Genomic DNA, 16,377 nt, shown 5'->3' with positions numbered 1-16,377 from the left:
GTGTTCGGTTCTGTTTCGGTCTTTACTTGTTCAAATGGGTTTCTAGGCATGGGTCCCTTGTATGGTTTGAGTCGGAACCCATTGACCCATTTACCTAGAACCTCGCCGACGAGTGTCCCTAACTGGTAGGAACCGTTGAACTCACGCGTGATCTAGTATGGTCCGGTCCACTGAAACCGTAGTTTCCCCGGGAATACTAGTACCAGCTTACTGATTCCGAACATCTTTTCGTTCCTTTTTCGGTGACGATCCACGAACGCTTTCCTTCGCCGCTGCTCAAGTTCTAGGTGCATGATGCTGGCTAGTCGGCGTTCTTCCAATTCGCACAATGCGGCTAATCGGATCGCTTCCGATTCCTTCTCATTTAGGCGTTCCCGAATCTATATTCGTAAACTCGGTACCTGGAACTCGACTGACATCACTGTTTCCAAACTGAATGCTAGGCGAAACGGTGTTGTGCGGATACTTGTCTTATATGCCGTTCGATAGGCCCAGAGTGCATTGTGTAGCTTTGTATCCCAATCCGTCCGGTTCTCAGTGACGATTTATCGAAGGATGTTCTGTAGTGTTTTATTTGTTGACTTGGCCAATCCGTTGGCTTGCGGATAATAGGGAGTGCTCCGTTTGTGCACCACCGCATAGAATGTTGTCAAACTTTCCACTACTTGCCCTAACAAGTGCCCACCTTGGTCACTTATTAGCTCTATCGGACATCCATACCGGCACCAGATGTATTCATGTAAAAATTTTGCCATGGATGCCGTGATGTTGTCGCGTAGTGCTTTGGCTTCCACCCATTTTGTGCAATAATCCGTAGCGACAATCACGTACTGGTTGCCGGTTCTCACTTCTGGTGGTTTGAATGGACCGACAAAATCCAGCCCCCATTTTTGAAATGGTTCTAATGGTAGCACGGGGTGGTGAGGCATCCTGGCTTGTTCGGTTGGTTGGCCCATTCGCTGACATAGGTCGCATTCTTTAGCGTACCGGACTGCATCCTTCAATGTTGTTGGCCACCATAGTCCACTCTGCCATATTTTCCTTGCCGTAGCGTCTTTGGCATAATGTCCTCCAGCCACTCCGAAGTGTGCTTCACGCAATATTATCTCCTTTTCGTCGCTGCGCACTGCACGCCGGCATATGCCATCTGCGCCTTTGTGGTACAATGTGTCCTGTAATAGACAGAAGTGCCGGCTTTGAACCGCTAAGCGTTTCCTCTCGTCTCTGTTCATCTGCTCCAGAGGTAAGCCGGTGCTCAGAAATTGGTGCATGTTGGTGAGCCACTTGTCTTCCTCTGCGACCGTACCATCCGTTGTCGTTTCTGTTGTGACTCTAAACATCTCTGTATCCGGGAAGTCGTCTGGCATGCTGTCACCGGTTTCGCCAGAATCTAACCGGCTCAAATAGTTTGCTACTGCATGTTGTATGCCGGGTCGGTGGAATATCTCGAACTCAAATTCTTGTAATAGTAACGTCCACCGGGCTAGCTTACCGGTGAGTGATGCTTTGGACACCAAATAGAGGAGCACCGAATGATCCATGTGAAAGGAAAATTTCCTTCCCAATAGATAGTGTCTAAACTTGGTGACACTGTAGATCATACCCAATGCCTCCCTTTCCGTTGTGGAATAATTACGTTCTGCATGGGACAGCTTCCGACTTGCATAATACACTGGCCGGTACCACTTCGGTACCTGATTGTGATGTGGAACGCGTCAACGAACACATGGAATTCTTTAGACCAATCCGGAGGTTGCACCACCGACGCTTGTGACAACAATACCTTTAGTGCCCGGTAAGCCTAGTCTTCTGTGTCCGTCCATCGGAATGGTGTCCGATGTACCGCGGCATGCAATGGTGTAGCCAAGTCTGCCAAATACCAGAGCATTCGGCTATGCCACTGAATTTGTCCTAAGAACCGGCTTAATGCCTTTGCCGTGGTTGGTGCCGGTGCCTCCAAAATAGCTTTGACCTTGTCCGGATCCATTGCAATACCATCCTTGCTCACGATGTGGCCAAGTAACGCTCCGGTGGACACTCCGAACACGCATTTCGCCGGGTTCAGGCTTAGTCAGTAAACCCTACATTTCTCCAAACATAGTCAGAGGTGCTGAAGGTGATCCCCTTTCCGGCTATAAACAATGAAGTCGTCCAAGAACACCTGCATGAATGCCGGAATGAATTGTTCGAAAATTTCCATGATGATCCGCTGGAAGGTTGCCGACACCGTTTTCAGTCCGAACATCATAACTATGACAACAAAGACTCCCCATTCGGTGACAAAAGCAGTTTTCTCCTAGTCCTCGGGGTGCATCCGGATCTGATTATAGCTGTTGAAACCGTCTAGAAAACTGTACACCTCATGACCGGTGACCGCATCCAGGACTCCATCCGTGAATGGAAGTGGGAAGGCGTCCGTTACCGTAGCCGCATTCAATTTCCGGTAGTCGATGCAAACTCTTATCTTAACGTTCTTTTTCGGTACTACGACTATCGAACTGAGCCATGTGGCTTTCTTTACCGGTCGGATGAAGCCAATCCTTAGCAACTTGTCGATTTCTTCTTTGACTTTTGCTGCGTGCTACCGGTTTGGCGTCTTTACTTAGATGTATCTGGTGTTGATACAACTGAGGATCGAGTCCCCGCATGTCCTCACAGGACTAGGCGAACACATCGTGAAATTCTTTTAGGAGTGCGAGCATTGCCGTTTTGTTCTCCGGGGTCATTTCCTTGGCGATGTGAACCGGTCTTGCGTCCTCTGTGGTACCTAGGCTTAGCTCTTCAAGTTGGGATGCTTTTATGCGCTACGGCACTACCATTTCTCTTTCTAGTGCCTCTTGTGCTTGATGTAACTCCCGAGTCGCTTCTTTATCCGGTTTAGGGTCGGTCCCGTCCGGTTGTAGTATGTACCGTGATACTGCTTCTGCTACATCAATTTCGAACAGAGGTACAATCTTCAGATTTTCCTGTAAGTATTGATCGACCTCTTCATCCGCCAATCCTTCCAGCATGTTGACACATTCCGCATATAGTGGCGTGAATTCCTTGCTGGCACCCGACCGTGGTTGAGTCGGTACTCGCACTTTCGCTTTTCCACGCCGGAACGTAATTATATTCTTCATCCAGTTTTGCTTGATGTGTGCTGTTTTTAACCAAGGGCGTCCCAACAATAGTGGGTACACTCCCTGAGCCTATAGTTGGAGAACTACTACGGAAATGCGAAATGTGTGACCCCCGATGGTCACTTCCAGATCATGTATTAATCCGGTCAGCCGTACTGAGCTTGTGTCCGCCATCTGAAGCCAAAATGGGCATGGTTCCCAGTCATGGATTCCTAGAGTGTTACACGTTTGGAGGCTGATCACGTTCACGCCGGATCCTTCATTGATAATCGTGCCAGGTAGCTCTTTTCCTTTCATAATGGCTGTGATTGCCGGACTGCTCGTGTCTACTACCGCCGGTCCTTCCTTCAGATTTGAAAAGAACGCCGGAGCCAGTGGTGTGTCGGCTACCGTCCTTCCTGTCTTCAGTCCTTCCGTGAAGCGTGGTACCAGTAGCAATAGCCGTCCTAACGACAATGTTATTTGGCATTCTTGTAACGCCTGCCATGTTGGGTTTTCGGGCTGCCCTAAGCCGATGAGCTCTTCAGCATTCTCCTTTTGTTGTTCGAGCTCTGCCGCATTCCGCTCGTTTGCCTTCTTCACCCATTCGGTTGCCTATTTCCCGATGGCTTCTTGAGTTTCCCATTCCGTGGCTTTGCCTTTTGATCTTATAGTGACTTGTTGTAAGTCCGCGACTTCCGCGTCTACCATGTTCACCGCTGGTTGCTTGTCGTAGCTCTTCGACAGACATTGGTTACTATAGTGGCCTTCTTTCCGGCAATAATAATAGTACGCCTTCTGGGTGTTGCTGGATTCGATGTTTGTGCCCACACCTGGTTGAGGTCCTGTGGTAAGTGCTTGGTTTTGGTCCAGTTGGCTGCTTGGGGCGCCCTTTTCCGGTTCTCATGGATGACCCCCTTTTTTGTTGAAATGTTGTTTCTTATTGAAATGCTTTTTGTTTCGGTAACCGTGACGGGGCTGGTCGTCATACTTGCCATAGTTGTCCCGTCGTTGGTTGTAACCAGGGGAGTGATCCTAGTTGTATCTCTCGTACAATCCATTATGGTCCTGGCATCTATCCAGTCTGTCATACCGGTCATAAGTGTCTCTTCGATCGCTGTGCCATACATCTTGTGCCGGCCGGTAGCGCTCCTCTCGCCGCCATCATTCTTCTTCTTCTTCCCGGTTGTTTCGTGGTTCAATTTGCCGGACCGGTGGTGCTTGCCGATTTAACAAGTTATACTCACACCGTTCCATTGTGTGACTTCTGGAGTGGCAGAGCAAGCATTGGTGAAAAGAATGGCGTGCGGAAGCAATATAGGAAACAGAACAACAGAAAATGCAGGTTTAATGGAAAGCTTAGGTTTGCACAGTACGCACGAGAGAGACAGAGAGTAAAGACAAGAACTTAATTCAAAAATAATACTCGATGTGTACATCGTGTGTTCAATGAACACTTTTATACAAGTCCTTTTCGGACTGACAGAAGTACTGACAATACTTCAATGCTCATAAGGAGCCCCTATACTAACTCCTAAATATATTCCTTGCGGAATATCTTTCCGATGGCCTCCCGGTTTCTGCACTGATCCGGCCTTCCTACACACCGGTCTGCATAGTGGTTTCCAACCGATCGGTCCCCACCGATCCGGTCCTCGGCTTGCTCAGCCGATCCGGCCGATGTTGAGCTTGTCTCTCAACACTCCCCCTCAAGCTCAATTTCAGGCTCTTCGGGATCTTCCGGATCATCGCTCCGGTTCCTCCTAGCTCCACGCCTCGCTCGTGCTCCTCAGCCTGTTTGACTCCGCGCGTTTCGACCCTTCCAGTCGGCTTGTCTGCTCCCATGGCCCTTCACAGCTCCCTTGCTGTTACGGTGTTGGCGCTTCTCCTGCTGCCTTCTTTTCCGCTTGGCCCTCGGTTGATTTAGTGTATCCGAATCAAACATTCGAACTGACTCGGCTACCTCCGATCGGTTTTCGCTGTCGTCCGAGTTGGCTGTCTCCAACTCTTCTTCGGTCTTCTTGCCCTTGACGGTGTCATCTCCCCCATGCTTGGTTGGCTTCGGCTCTTTCTTTTGGCTGCTCCCCTTATGTCCGCTTTTGGACCCTTCCGCGGATCCTCCCTCGTCTTCTTCAGCCGATCCGAAGTTGAATTCGTCATCCGACTCATTGTCGCGGCCTCTTCCGCCCCCTTCTTGCTCCCTTGCTTGGTCTTTCGAGACTGTTCTCCGCCTCAAGTTTGGCACGTCGAGGTGACGCAACCCAAGCGCACCCGAGAATTGCTGCAATTTGTCCAGACCAAGGGGCTTGGTGAAGATGTCGGCAGTTTGCCGATCCGTCAGAACATACTGAAGTTCGACTTCACGAGAAAGGACACGCTCACGAACAAAATGGTAGTATACCTCAATGTGCTTGGTCCGTGCGTGGAAAACGGGGTTCTTCGTGAGCTGGATGCTGCTGAGGTTGTTGTAGTAGATCGTCGTCGGATCGGACACCTCCTCTTGCAGGTCCTTAAGTAGTCGCTTCAACCATATGGCTTTGCATGTCGCGACAGCCGCTCCTCGGTACTCAACTTTGATGGTCAACAGTGCAATTGTCGGCTGCTTCTTACTGCTCCATGCTATCGTGGCACTCCCAAGAGAGAACACGTATCCGGACGTGGATCGGCGATCGGCGGTGTTGCCAGCCCAATCAACATCGGTGTAGCCGACCAACTGCGAGGCTGTACCGGTCCGATAAAGCAGTCCCTGGTCCTTTGTGCCGCTTACGTACCACAGTACGCGTTGCGAACACTGAAGGTGCTCCTCAGTAGGTCGCGCCATAAACTGACTGATCACCTCGACCGGATAACTGAGATCGGGTCGGGTGATTGTGAAGTAGATAAGGCTTCTGACGATCTGTCAAAACCTCGTCGAGTCGCATACCTTTCCGGAGTCGGGGCGAAGCTTGACTGTTCTATCCAGAGGAGTCGAGACAGACTTGTAGTTTGCCATCCCGAATTTGAAGAGCATACTCGGTACTTAATGCCGTTGGCTGATCAATATGCCTTCGGGGTTGCGGATCACTCTAATCCCGAGGAAGTAATGAAGGTCCCCCAGATCCTTCATTTCGAACGATGCCGCAAGCTGAAGCTTCGCGCGGTCGATTTCACCTAGGTCGGCGCCGGTGATGACCAAGTCATCAACATATAGTAAAATACTGACCGGACTGAGTCGACCTTTCCGGATGAACAGTGAGGAGTTCAATTTCGATGTCGCAAAGCCCAGCCGACGCAGTTGCTGCGTGATCTTTGCGTTCCAAGCACGCGGGCCTTGCTTCAATCCGTAAAGGGACTTCTTCAATTGGCACACTACCGACGTGTTCGTTTCGGAGTGAAATCCGGGGGGTTGTACCATGTACACCTGTTCCTCAAGCTCACCTTGCAGGAACACATTCTTTACATCCATCTGATGTAAGTGCCACCCCTTTGCTGCGGCTACTGCGAGCAAAACACGGACGGTCGTCATCTTCGCGACCAGCGGAAACGTTTCATCGTAGTCGATGCTGTGTTTCTGCGCGTAGCCTTTTGCCACTAACCGGGCCTTGTATCGGTTGACCGAGCCGTCGGTGTTGTACTTGACTCTGTACACCCACCTACATCCGATTGGCTTCACACCCGTCGGTGCCGCTTCCACAACCGACTGAGTTTTCCTCTCGGCCACGCCGTTTTGCTCTCGCGTCTATCTACAACTGAATTCGCGCCGACTTCCCATCTGTTGTAGATAACCGTTGAATTGACCGGAAAAGTATTCTTTTTCGCCATCCGACCGTAGGCACTTGATCTTTCTTCCTGTTTCCGTTTCCACGAACTTTTTGAGGTCCCGGAAACAGTCGAAGACTTCATTCTTCCTCTCGATGAGGTAGATCCACGTGTGCCACGTGTAGTTGTCGATGAAGGAGACGAAATATCGGCTCCCGCCAAGACTAACGTTTTGTGCCAGCCCCCACACATCGGAGTGTATCGTGTCGAGCTTGTTCCGGCTCCGGTTACGCTCGTTGGGGAATTCGGTGTTGCTTCCCAAGCTGGCAGGGTTCACAAATTTGTGCCTTCCGGCCACTAAATTTGGGCAATCCGAACACCACTTGTTTCGATTGCAGGTCTTGAAGCCGCTGGTAGTTGATGTGGCCTATCTGCTTGTGCCATAAGTCGATGTCCGACTCGACTTTTTGTCCCTTCGCGAACATTGCGGTGCCACCGTTAGTAGAGTCGAGGATGAACATCCTCCCATCTTTGTGCCCTTGCGCAATAACCCGACCTTCTTCCTTAATGAAGCACCTGAGGTGTGTAAACCGAACCTGCATCCCCTGGTCCATGATCTGACTGACTGACACCAGATTCTTCGTGATTGTCGAGACGTGTAACAAGTTCATAAGTTTCCCTTTCTGCCCGACATGGCTCAAGGGAACTTCACCGACATTCGCGATCGGATGAAGAGTGTCGTCTCCAGTTGCGATTACTCCTGGTTGCGTCGGTTTCTCAACGTATGAGAACCACTCCTCGTGGCACGTCATGTGGTTTGACATGCCGTAGTCAACATACCACACCTCCTCTGACTTCGGGGTGATCTTCATTGAGTTTGCTTCGTGTCTCATCACGAAGACTGACCCTTTTCCGGCTTCTCTGGATCCTTCGGCGTAGTGTGATTGTTGCCCATTTCCTTTGTCGGTTTGTCCGAAACCTGTTCCGGACCCGGTTCTCTCCGAATCAGCGCGCTTTTTCCAGCACTCGCTCTCCCTGTGGCCTTTCTTGCCACAATACTAGCATTCCGCGGCCGATTTCCCTTGCCGGTTCTCGTCGCCTTGACTCCCCCTGTTTCCCGAGGGTCCGGAATTGCTATCGACATCACTTCGGTGCCTCCTTCCTTGATCTCGTTGGCCGCCTCCATCGCGCACCGACTCGCCTCGTCCTCCATGTCCACAGGGCCTATCTCCCTCTGTGTACAACATCTTGTTGTCGGCGTGCGTGATCGTTTATGCACCCGCGTGGTTCTCCTCTACCAGGAGCATCAACTGTAAGTCGAAAAAGCACGGCGTATTCTCTCGGGTACACACAACAGTTCGGAACGCTCCGAACTTCAACGCCAAACCCCTGAGATAGACTTGGACCATCTCGCTTTCCTCGATGTTCACATCGATGGAAGCTAAGGAGTCGCATATGTCCTTGATCTTCGAGGTATAGTCAACCACCGACAAATCGCGTTGTCGTAGGTTGCTCAACTCCTGTTGGAGCTGAAGCTTCCTGGTTATGGTGCTCGCAGCCAAGATCTTCTTCAGATTTTCCCACGCACCCTTCGGCGTTTTCGCATCCCGGACGTAGCTTAATAGCTATTCGCTCACACAAGACGCGAAACAGTAGAACACTCTGCTCGCCGCTTGTTCCCACGCCGGGAAGTCTTTGTGTGTCGATTCGGGTGCTGTGTCATTTGCTCCGTTGACATAGCTCCAGTAACTGTGCTCGAGCAGGTACTGGTGCATCTTGTAGGACCAAGATGCATAGTTATTTCTTTCGAGCTTTTCCGTCGGAAGCGAGCTAGCCATGCCTCTATCCATCGAATTTACCTGTTCTTCTCGGTTGGTTTTTTTCTTTTCAAGCTATGTCGGCTGCAGAGGCTCTCAACCCTTGCGCTTTGATACCATGAAAAGAATGGCGTGCGGAAGCAATATAGGAAATGGAACAACAGAAAACGCAGGTTGAATGGAAAGCTTAGATTTGCATAGTATGCATGGGAGAGACAGAGAGTAAAGACAAGAACTTAATTCAAAAATAATACTCGATGTGTACATCGTGTGTGTTCAATGAACACTTTTATACAAGTCCTTTTCGGACTGACAATACTTCAATGCTCATAAGGAGCCCCTACACTAACTCCCAAATATATTCCTTGCAGAATATCTTTCCGATGGCCTCCCAGTTTCTGCACCGATCCGGCCTTCCTACGCACCGGTCTGCATACCGGTTTCCAACTGATCCGGCCTAACTGATCGGTCCCCACCGATCTGGTCCTCGGCTTGCTCAGCTGATCCGGCCGATGTTGAGCTTGTCTCTCAACAATTGGGAACGCATTGTGCATTCCAGTGCCGAATGTCCGGTATTCAAGCATGTCATACATTGAATTGCTTGTTGGAAATGGAGGTCCTCATCTGTCGGTAGTGCACGCTGAAGTGCGCCCATGGTTAGCCATGAACTTTAGTTTTCCATTTCCTGAACTCGGTCGATCACTTGATCTATGTTGCTAGTGCGGAAATGAATGATGGTGCACACCATTCGTAAGGGCTCCCGGAGTGCTGCTAGGAATATGGCCTTTGTTTCTTCCTCCGGTGGTGTCCGGCTGAGCTGACTGTGGATCCACTGGGACCGGATGACAAACTGTTGAATGTTCTCCGTTGGTTCCTGCCGGATACTCTAAAACAAGCCTACCATTTCCTGTTGGTCCATCTCCTTGTGAAAGAAATGCAAGAATTTTGTCTTTAATGTTTCAAACGTGGGGATGGTGCTGGGATCTTGTGTTCGGTGCCATCTGGCGGCTGGTCCCTCCAGGGTCATGCCGAACTCTGGCCTTTTTGAGCCTTCCTCTTGGGCCGCATTTAAGCGTTGGGACACATGATTTTCCTCCCAGGTTTGCTAAAACGCATGGACGTGGGCTTCCGCGTTTGGATCATCCCGGTAATTGGGATATTGGAACAACATATCGTTGTCTGGTGTCGGTACGCGGGCTGGTGGTGTCGGTGGTCTTTCCTCCTCTGCTGTCGGCGTCAGAGGTCTTTCCTGCTCCTCTTTTGGTGTCGGAGGCCTCCCCTCCTCGACTGCCGATATCGGAGGTCTCTCTTCCTCGATTTCTGGTTCTGGTGTGTGCTCGACTTCCGGTGTCGGAGGTCTCTCTTCCTCGACTTCTGGTTCCGGTGTGTGATCGACTTTCGGTGTCAAAGGTCTCTCTTCCTTGACTTCTGGTTCCGGTGTGTGCTCAACTTCCGGTGTTAGAGGTTCCAACCTTGTCAATTCTAGTCCTGGTGTCAGCAAGGTATCCGACTCCTCGTCCTCCGGTCCGTTCGGGGTGTCGTTACTGCTACGGTAGTTCGTATGCGCGCTGTATTCCCCTTCCGAATCCGATTCAAAAGACGAAAATGCTTCGGATTCGCCTTTGCCCGCTGCCAATGCCTGGAGGAGGGATTCCGTTTCCCGAAGGCTGCTTAGGCTGCTTCCTTCGTCCAAGTAATCGTTTTGTTGTGAACGCAGTGACTCCTTGGCCACTCGCCGGATCACCTTGGAAAATGAGCGATCCGCTTTGATTTTTTTTGCCGCTTGCTGGAAAGCCTCTCGCTTCCTTAGCCGTTCAACAAGTCTCTGTGCTCACTCCGTAACCGGGTCGTTCGTTGGTCTAGTCATCCATTCCCGCCGCTGTTCGCTGCGATTGTGCAGGAATCGTGGTCGCCAAAAATTGTGTTAATCCTTAGGGCCAGACAATGGCCTAACACAGGGTGTCTACAGAAGACACTTCACCATGGCGAGATAGCTTAAGACACAACGATTAATCATACTTAATTGGTTAGTTAGCAATATGGCATTAAACTCGATACACGCGTACAATAGAACAATTAGTACAGAACGATAATCAACACTTAAAGATAAAACAAGAAGCTCTATTAATTATTTGTCAAATTTTTACACTGTAACCAGGCTTTTATATAGGTCACCGGTGCTGAGTACAAGACGGTGCCAACCGGCACCTGTTCGGAACTGGTCCAGATTCGGATCGGCATACCGATTTTGGTCCGTCCGTTCACATCTCATAAACTACTTAATTAAAATAGATTCCGAATAAATAATCCCTTTCATATTCTGGTCTTTAACTCCTTTGCCGACCGGGTAACAAAATACAACCCAACTCAACACATGCTGACTATCCCGCTTGGGAGTAGGCCGCATGCCATGTGTTGTATTGCTTGGCCTCATGCGTACATGATCATATGATGGGATATATCAGAGAGGCAAAAACGTTGAAACAAGTGTGGGAAAACCTCAAGAAAATCTTTGCGGCCAATATGGCTGCACGAAAGCTCCAACTTCGACAGGAGCTAAACAATCTGCAACAAAGGGATATGTCGATTACAAGTTACACCTGGAAGATCAAGGAACTATGTGACGCCCTCAGTTCGATCAATATCATCATTGATGATGACGAGATGGTGCAAATATGCCTCAGTGGCTTAGCACCTCGATTTTGCTCGATTAGATCGGCCATCCTTGCGAGAGAGAATCATCCTTCCTTTTTTTTTATCTCCAATCGTTATTGCTTGTCGAGGAGAATCATGTGCGTCAAAGGAACAACACGCGTGACGGATTGTAAAGAATCGGATATGATTCTTGTGAAGCGGAAGAGATGTGAGTTATGTGGATATGCGTGAGAGAAGAGAGGAGAGGAGAGAAACACAAGATAGATAAGAGACAATATGAAGTACTCAAGAAGAAGAAGGAGATGTATATTAACAAGTAGAATATGAGATACAAAATAACGTTACAAGGAGTCACAACCGACTTAATATGGAGTAGGAGGAGGGTGCTTTATATAGAGTCACCCTCTCTCTTCATTTACTCACTACAACGTTCACTCTCTCACTAGAGACTTGAGGAATGTGAAGTCTTACGGTCATGGGGAATGTGGAACCATTAGTTATGTGTCATAGAATATGAATCTATGACACATAGTTTAATGTGTAGAGAGTGGTGGTGGGACTCTTGACCTTTGAGTAATCATAGATTCTCAAAAGGTGTGTTCACACGTTGCTCTATGTTGAGCTTGATTCTCAACACGGACAAATGTTGTATTCAAATTTCGATGGAGGAAGAGGATGACGGGAACCCAACGTTCCTTATGCACAACGCTCGGCCACAACCGAGATTCTTTTCATACACAGAAAAACGGGAAATAAAACACGATACAAAGGAGAGGAAGATACGCACACACTACACAGGAGGTTTACGTGGAAAACCCCAAACTAGGGGGAAAAACCACGGCAGCCCACAGGCTGCAAACTGTCACTATGTATGAATGTACAAAACAGTGAGTTCTCGGAGGCAACGACCTCGGACTCACGCTCTTTGCCACAGGCGACAGTTACAACAGAGGCAACAACCTCTTTCTCTCTCTCTCACTCTGTACACTATAACGTGCTCTCTCTTCTTCTTGCACCAACAAGAAAAGTAACAACAACAACTAATTAAAAGTTTGCCCTAAGTCATATTTATACTAATATGACTTTTCGGCTATTTACAAATGTAGCCTCGATGGGCTCTCAGAAACATATTTACGAATCTGTCTCTTCATCCGGTTCTCACCGGGTCTGTACCATCCGGCTCTCCGTAGCCAGGTACTCCTCATCCGGTTCATACCGGGCCTGCACCATCCGGCTCTCCGTAGCCGGGTACTCCTCATCCGGTTCATACCGGGCCTGCACCATCCGGTTCTCCGTAGCCGGGTACTCCTCATCCGGTTCATACCGGGCCTGCACCATCCGGCTCTCCGTAGCCGGGTACTCCTCATCCGGTTCATACCGGGCCTGCACCATCCGGCTCTCCGTAGCCGGGTACTCCTCATCCGGTTCATACCGGGCCTGCACCATCCGGCTCTCCGTAGCCGGGTACTCCTCATCCGGTCTTCACCGGGTCTATATCATCCGGCTCTCCGTAGCCGGGTTCTCCTCGTACCGTTTCGGCCTCGGCCGAGTTTATTCGTCGGCACTGTTCTTCTTCCTTCCCATCCGGAGGGACCTGTCTCCCAACAAACTCCCCCTTCACTCCGACATGGGGTGTCTTACCAGTCCGATCCTCTTCCGGCATGCGTCTAGCTTGTCGGGTGTCAGCACTTTGGTCAGCATATCTGACCCGTTCTCGGCCGTGTGGATCTTCGTCAGTGCGAACTCCTGGTCATCTACTCTTTCCCGGATCCAGTGATACCTCCGCTGGATATGCTTCGTCCGGGAATGGTAGGCCGCATTCTTAGCAAGGTGGATGGCACTTTGACTGTCGCAATAGAGTCGGTATTCCTCTTGCCGTTTACCGAGCTCTCCGATGAAGTCCTTCATCCATAAAATTTCCTTGCCGGCTTCCACAACCGCCATGTACTCCGCCTCCGTGGTTGACAATGCAACCGTCTTCTGCAGCCTCGACTGCCACGAAACAACTCCCCCTGCATATGTCATTACATACCCGGATGTAGACCGGCTGGTATCCACATCAGCCGACATGTCTGAATCGGTGAAACCGTCCAGTTGAGGTTTTCTGGAGCCGAATCGGAGACACATATTTGAAGTGCCCTTAAAATACTGGAGTATCCATTTGACCGCGTTCCAGTGCTCCTTGCAGGGATTGCTCATAAACCGGCTCACCAGTCCGACTGCGTATCCTATGTCCGGTCGGGTACAAACCATTGCGTACATCAAGCTCCCGACGGCAGAGGCATATGGAATCTTCATCATATCCGCCTTCTCTGCTTTCGTCTTCGGCCTTTGCTTATCGGATAGCTTGCAGTTTGCCGGAAGTGTCGATCCGACTGGTTTTGCTTCTGACATGTTGAACCGGTGAAGCACCTTTGTCACATACTTCTCCTGTGACAACCATAGTTGCTTCTTTAACCGGTCCCGAATGATGTGCATCCCCAACATCTGTCTTGTTGGACCCAAGTCTTTCATTGAGAAGGTTCGGTTGAGAGCCTTCTTCAGCATCCGTATTTTTACTTGGTCTCGTTCGACGATCAACATGTCATCCACGTACAGGAGGAGTATCAGGAAGTCTCCTCCTTCGAACTTCTTCACAAACACGCAGTGATCGGCCTGCGTCTTGTGGTACCCTTGATCGGTCATGAAGGAGTCGAACTTCCGGTACCATTGCCGGGGAGCCTGCTTCAGTCCGTACAGGCTCTTCTTCAACCGGCATACCAGGCGCTCCTTCCCTTTCTCCACAAATCCTTCTGGTTGCTGCATGTAGATCTCCTCTTCGAGGTCCCCGTGAAGGAATGCCGTCTTCACGTCTAGCTGCTCTACCTCGAGGTCCATGCTTGCTGCTATACTCAGCACTGTCCGGATGGAGGTCATCTTTACTACCGGGGCAAATATCTCGTCGAAGTCCACGCCCTTCTTCTGCTGGAACCCCTTCACCACGATCCTGGCTTTGTATCTCGGGGGGTTGCCGGCATCTCCCGGTTTCAACTTGTACACCCAGTTGTTTCGGAGTGCCCGCTTTCCTTTCGGCAACTCCACCAATTCGTATGTATGGTTCTCATGCAGGGAATCCATCTCGTCCTGCATGGCACTTGACCATTTTCGGCTGTGGGTGTCTTCCTTCACTTCTTCGAAGCTTTCCAGCCCCCCCTCATCGGTCAGTAGAACGTGCTCTGCATCCGGAAATCTCCGGGGGGCCCTTCTTTCTTTGAGAGGATATCTACGTCTTCGCGCTTCGGTAACCGGATCCTCCATTTGCTCTTCATCCGAATCCGATTCGGGGTCTTGGCCAGTTCCGGTCTCAGCTTCCTCTACTTCTTCTTCTGCCGATTCGGTATCCTCACCGTAACCGGCTGGTTCCTCGAGTGCTAACCGGTCTCTTGCCGGTTGGGTCTGCTCATCGTAGAGTCTATCCTTACCGGTCGACTCAGAGTTCATTATCTTCTTCTCCGACTCCCAGTCGGCGAGCGTCTTGTCCTCCATGAAGGTAATATCTCGACTCCGGACTACCTTCTTGTCGACCGGGTCCCACACTCGGTAGCTGAACTCATCGTCACCGTAACCGAGGAATATGCATGGCCGGGTCTTTGGATCTAACTTTCCTCTCCGGTCCTTTGCTACATGCACGTACGCGAGACACCCGAACACTTTCAGATGCCGGTAGGATACTTCCTTACCGGTCCACACTCTCTGTGGCGTGTCTCCATCCAAGGGTACTGAGGGTGATCTATTTATCACGTATGTCGCCGTCGACAGTGCCTCAGCCCAAAACTTCTTGGGTAGTTTTGCATGCGCTAGCATACTCCGGACCCTCTCCATTATGGTCCGGTTCATCCTCTCGGCCAGTCCGTTTAGTTCCGGCGTCTTCGGCACGGTAAATTCGAGCCGGATTCCCTTCGAGCGGCAGTACTCCTCGAACTGCCCCCGGTACTCTCCTCCGTTGTCTGCTCGAACAGCCTTCAGCTTCCGGCCGGTTTCTCTTTCCACTCTTTGAAGACGGATAACACCTGATCCTTCGTCTTCAGCGGTGTAGCCCACAGCTTCCAGCTCTGGTCATCTATGAACGTTACAAAGTACTGCGCTCCGGCATGTGACTTCGTGTCTGCTTGACAAACATCCGTATGCACCAACTCCAGTGGTGCATTACGTCTCATCGGTGGCCTTGGTCGGAAGGAGGTCCGGTTCTGCTTACCGGCCAGACAATCAGTGCACTTCTCTAAGTGCACGTTCTTCACTGGAATGAGGTTGTCGTCTGCAAGCCTCTTCATCCCCTTCTCACTCATGTGACATAGCCTCTTGTGCCACAAGTCACCGGCAGTGTCGGAAGCCACGTTCACTTCTTCCGGACATAACCGGGCATTCATCAGGTACAGTGTGTTTACCTTCCGGGCCCGAGCCACAATCAGGCTCCCTTTGCTGAACTTCATGACACCGTTCCGGATGCTACCCGTGTAGCCTTCATCATCTAGCCGACCGACTGATATCAGGTTCAGACGAACTTCCGGAACGTGTCCTATGCCGACAATTTGGCATGTACCTTCATTCCCCATCCGGACACAGTCGTGGTCACCGACTGAGTAGGATGAGAAGCATTTCTGGTCCGGGGTAAGGTGGAACGACGCTCCGGAGTCTACCACCCAGGTCATCTCGTCGCCGGCAAGGTTTATCTCACTCTCCTCGGTGATGAGCATCAACTCCTCTTCACTTGCCGCGATTTCCGTCGTTCCCTTCCAGTCCGGCCCCCTCCGGTCTTTACCGTTTCGGTCTTTACCGTTTCGGTCTTTACCGTTCCGGTCCGGGGTTTGCTTCGAATCGGTACCGTCGGTTTCCTTGTCTTTACGGTAATGCCGACAGTTCTTTTGGAAGTGTCCCGGCTTGCCGCAATAGAAGCAAGTAGGCCTTCCCCTTGACTTTGACCGTGTCCCCGACTTCTCCCGGTTCTGGGGACTACGGTTTCTTTGTCTTCCGCGTTCCGATTCGGTAAGAAGCGCTTTGGAGTCGGAGCTCGTATCTTTGTCTTTCCG

The sequence above is a fragment of the Azolla caroliniana genome, unplaced genomic scaffold (assembly GCF_043228905.1).
Source record: "Azolla caroliniana isolate FFs.n. ecotype wild unplaced genomic scaffold, voAzoCaro1.0.p SCAF_6, whole genome shotgun sequence".
In the NCBI taxonomy this organism is placed as follows: domain Eukaryota; kingdom Viridiplantae; phylum Streptophyta; class Polypodiopsida; order Salviniales; family Salviniaceae; genus Azolla; species Azolla caroliniana.
The sequence above is the reverse complement of the archived record's forward strand: the minus strand, read 5'-3'. Positions refer to the sequence as shown.